Genomic DNA, 5,134 nt, shown 5'->3' on the forward strand with positions numbered 1-5,134 from the left:
TGTCAGAGTTTGGGGGAGGATCACTCAAAGTAGTTATTTTTTTTTTACATTACATAGGAAAAAAAAAGTTTGATAAGAGTGAATTTTTCTCTTTCCAACTGGCTATACCAGAATAGTATGGACACAGTCTGAGTAGCTGGAAAGATGAAAAGACATACTTATGAATTGGTCAATGAGTTGATTTCCTTCCTGTCTTTGAGCACAGTCTGCTTTCTGTTAAATCATCTAGTCTGTGTGCAAGTACAGGGATAGAGGGAGGGTGTAGGGAGAGGGGGCATGTTTACAGTTGTGAGTGTGTCTATGCACATATATTAAATAATGTAGAGTTTCACCCAAAAGCAAGTTGTCCCATGATTCCCTTAGAGAGTGAAGCCACATCATAATAAGGATTTTTTGATAGTTAACAAGCTCCCTTGAAAAGCATCCAAGATGAACCCATCTTATACTAAATCTTCCTTGATAAGAGAACCCAATGTCCCAGCTAGTGAGTAAGGTAATGTGTGCATAGGTATAAGTTCTACAATCATATTTATGAAAGAAAGCATAGTGATCTAATGTATTTTTCACTGGAAGGTGCAAGGGTTTAATTTTGTGGATTCTGTTTACTAGAAAAATAGTCTAGGGTCATTGTATGTGATCCTTCTGTCTCCACCTTTTTAGAGGTAACAGAAATTAACTGGATTTTGTTTTGGAGACTGCATTTCTTTAAATAATCCTCTAATTTTTGAAATGTTCCACTAGCAGGGCTCTTAAGAGGAGATACTTTTATTTCATCTTAAAAAAATAATTGATTTCAAATATATATTTATATTCATTTTTCTTAATGCTTAAAAAATTAACATCTACAAAGTTGTAGGATTGCTATTTCTAAAACTACTATCTGGGGGTATGTATAAAGAATGTTTTATCCTTTTATTTTACAGAATGGATGAGTATTGAGTGGTATCAATTCACAGGGTATTGTTTTGCATTGTTAATTTTTCTTCTTTTCAAGACTTTTTTGAAAGGGTCACATGTTTGGATTTTTAAATACCAAATCATAGAAATAACATTCACAATTCTGAGGGGCCATATGCATCTTAAAAACATCTGACAGGTGGAAAAATACATTCTTTTCTTTGGAAAACTATGTTTTAACCTCTAATCATTTTTTACTTCTCCATTCTCCCCCTTCTTCTCCTACTTCCTTACTAAAAAATATATTTTGAATAAAAACAGAAAATTATTTTTGCTTTCACATCATTAAATATGGTTAAGTATTATTTTTCCTTTTGAGCCCACGGAATCTTTTTTGGGAGAGAGAGATACTGCTGTGAAGGACTGAGAGAAACTGAGGCCAAAGCTGCTTCTCCTACAAAGGACTTGGTTGAGAATTGGGTGGTGACAACCTCAATACAAAGAATGTCCCAGGCAGAGGTACCAACATTCCCTGAATTTTAATGAAAATGTCATGTTAATTATATAACAAGGTTGATAAGGAGGTCATCATAAAAGCCAACTAGGCCTTGGTTATATATTAAGACAAAGAAAAGAGGCAGTAAAGGAAACGAGTCTCATAAATATGTATAAAATATATGTAGTCACTAATACATAGTAAAATACTGATAGAGAGGTGTCTATATGTATATATTTATAGAAGTAGTATCTCCTAAAATATCCGCTTATGGTTCCATTAAAGAATGGAGAATACACTGTTAGTTGGTTTCTGTGTGCTTTAGTAAGAAAAGGTATAACTTTTTAATCAATTCAAATTTTTTCATAGGATACTGAAAGAGAAAGAGATTAGGTGGTATGAATGGAAATAGAACCAGTGGGTTTAAGACTATGGCTTTTGTGCTTGTCGATACATCTCTATAAAATCAGTATTACTTATAAAGAGAGATAGTCCCATGAGTATGCACACAACATGTAGCATATTTCATAAACAACACTCACATGTGTATGGTGCACTGTGCAACTGTAAATGATTAGACAACCTGCAAAACTAATAATCATTACTTTTTAAAATCATTAGATAATTTTGCTTTGTCTAACAAAAAACTTCAGAGTATAAATTGAAGAGAGTTTTACTATTGGAAAATTATACTTAAATTTCTGTTACTAAAAATACATCTACAAAAAAAGTTGGTTAAGACATGTGTGTACATACAAAGCTTTAAAATATAACTGCTTCTGATTTAGTAAATTACTCCTCAGCCATCACTACAGGTAACTGTCCCTTATTTTATTTAGGGTCTTTGATAAAATAATAGAGGTGAAATTGTATGTAGGAGTGGGAAGAAGAGTAATACATCAAACTTTTACTCCAAATGTCTCCATGTAATCTATTTTTCTTCCCCCAAAACTCAGATAGGAATGGACAGAATTCAGTCTTATTGGGGAACACTAAGTGGACAAGAGTTTACCCAAGTTTATGGGCCTTGGAAGAGCCTTAAGAAGTAGTGCACTTCTCCTTGCATATAGTCATCTTTACATTCCTCATCAGGGGAATGGGGCAGGAGAATGAGGGCTCACCTACCAGAAGATCATCGGCTGGGAATGGGGAAGAAGAGGAAGGGGGGTGGTTGCAGCTAGTTGAGATGAAATCCTCAGCGAAGATCTGGGCCCAGTTTCAAGAGGAGCAGTTCCAGAGAAGGGTCTAACTGCTGGACTAGAGTGAGACACACTCCTTTTGGAGAACATTAATAAGACTTCACCTCCTGAAATGAACACCCTGCCCCAGCAGCCTTCCCCAACATTCCGGGTGTGTTTTGCATGATCGTGGGTGTGATAACAAGCCACGCTGTGTGAGTGTATGAAAGGCCAAAAGTCGGTGAGAGAAAATCAAAAATTAATACAATGACTAATGATTTCTAACCTGAAGCAAAGCACATGCAATGCTCACCCGGAACCTGCCTCTTTTTAAACGCTTCACTTCACACACCACACAATAAAGCCAGGAGAAGAAGACAGATTTTTTTTTGGAAAAATGTTTTATTTAAACCTTTTTAATCTTTTACAACAATAAAATATTGCGTCAATATAAACCCCTTGACTAAAACTGTTCACATCAAATATTACAGCGAATTGTTTTACTTTTGACACCCAACTCATATTTGAAAGTTTCCTTTTAAACACAATGCAGAATTTATTGAAAATAAATAATTGCTGGCAACTGCAATAGGCAATTTGAATAAAATAGTTGAAAAAGCAACTCTTAATGAAAATAGCGTTTATTATACATCGGTTACTAAATGAATAAACTAAATGATCTTTCTTTAAATTAATAACTTCAAAAACGTTTTATACAAAACTGTACAATTATAAAGTCGGCAGAAATATTTGGGTTAACTCAGGTTTGAATCATAGCTTTTAACTGCAGAGAAAAAATATCGAAACAAACAAAGAAAACCCTAACAGTTGTAAAACATGAACTCCTTGTGGGGGAAAAAAAATCCCAGAACTGAAACACAACTACCAACAGAATGCAGAAGCTTGGCAAAAAAAGAAAAAGGAACCGGGATTTTAATTAACACATGCTCTTCGACCGACAGCTGGGGATACAGTGTGGTGGACCGGGGCCCTGGCAGCCCTTACTAGCGCATCCTCAAAAAGCGGCCATAGGCTTTCAGGTCCTTATAGGTAGTTTGAAGCTTTGTCTACCGCAGCTGCGTCTGGAGGTCGGACCAGGAGACCGGCCCGGGTTTACGGAGCCCCCAGCCAGGTCTGGCGAGCAGCGGCTGAGTGTTTGCGTGCATGTCCGGCCCAGCAATGTGTGCTCCTTGGGAATGAGGTGAGCCTCCGGACCTGGCATGTGGACGTGAGAGCTAGCAATAAAGCCACAGCAACTGCATAATTTTTGGATCTCTACACAGACTAGCGAAATTTTTTTGTAGTTTTTTTCTTTTTTGTAAATAGTAATACGATACACACAGCTATCTACACACACACGTTTGCACGCGCACGCACACACGCACAGAGACACATACACACAGAGAGATATAAAAAGAAGAAGAAGAGGGGAAAAAACCCCAGCCACCCAGGCGCTCGCTAGCTAGCTCAATCTTCGCCATGGGCTTCTACCAGCTGTGCTTGTTGGAGGCGCGGAGATGGCTCCCCATGAGCCCACTCAGAGACAGCCGTATATACGGGAGAGGAGGTGGTATGCGGCTAGACCAGAATCCCTGTGACCTTTGCCAATCATTTCATTGTCCTTCTGCACAGAGCAGAGAACGCCGGTCCACCACCCCCTCGCCACACTTCCCGGAGGGTTTCTCACTCACGGAACAGGCAGTGAACTGGAGGTGAAACGAACTTGAAAGCGTTGACCCAGTCTGTCGCCAGCGTCTCCAGGTCGGGTCGTCGTCTCCAGCTAAAGCAATCGGGTGTGAAGGCACAGTCCTTCGCCTAGAAAGGCGAAGGTGGGATCGAGCTGGCAGTCGGCCTGGCAAGGCGCGGGGCGGGTGGAGAGCTCCGAGTGCAGGCATTAAGGACTTCGGGAGGTGAGGAGCACTCTTCACTCCTCAGGACGACTTCTTTTGCCCAGCGCAGCTGCGGAATCCTTCCAGGGAACCCAGATGCGCTGTGGAAGCCTGTGGGGGCTCCACAGTTGCGGGAAGGAGGGCAGAAAGCTTCGAAATCGCCTCTCCTCCTTCGTACTAGTTTGCAAAAAGAATCGTTTGCCTATTCTGCCTACCCTAGGAACTCGGCTACCCCCCGGAAAAAAAAATATGTGTGTGTGTGTGTGTGTGTGTGTGTGTGTATATATATACACACACACACATATATATACACACACACATATATATGTATGTATCTCCAATATCATCAACAAACTCTCTCCACTGTATCCTCTCTTCTCCATACAGATTTGGGATAGGGGATCGGTGGATGGGTAGGCATCTCTCCCCCTCTTCCTTTTCTAAGCAATTAAAAAACCATCTGCTCAATAAAGGAATAATAATAGCAATGATAACATGGAGTGGTCGATTAGATACAAATTGTCTCACAAATATTGTGTACATCTTATAGTAAAACACCGCAGACATTTAGAAACGCTATAGAAGTTTTAAAAAATGCAAAACTAGTCTATTGTAAAACAGATTTCACCTGAAATACAGCTGCTATAACCAAGGCGCTGAAAGGTTATTCAGAG

This window comes from Neophocaena asiaeorientalis, unplaced genomic scaffold (genome assembly GCF_003031525.2).
Source record: "Neophocaena asiaeorientalis asiaeorientalis breed wild unplaced genomic scaffold, Neophocaena_asiaeorientalis_V1.1 scaffold996, whole genome shotgun sequence".
Taxonomy (NCBI): domain Eukaryota; kingdom Metazoa; phylum Chordata; class Mammalia; order Artiodactyla; family Phocoenidae; genus Neophocaena; species Neophocaena asiaeorientalis.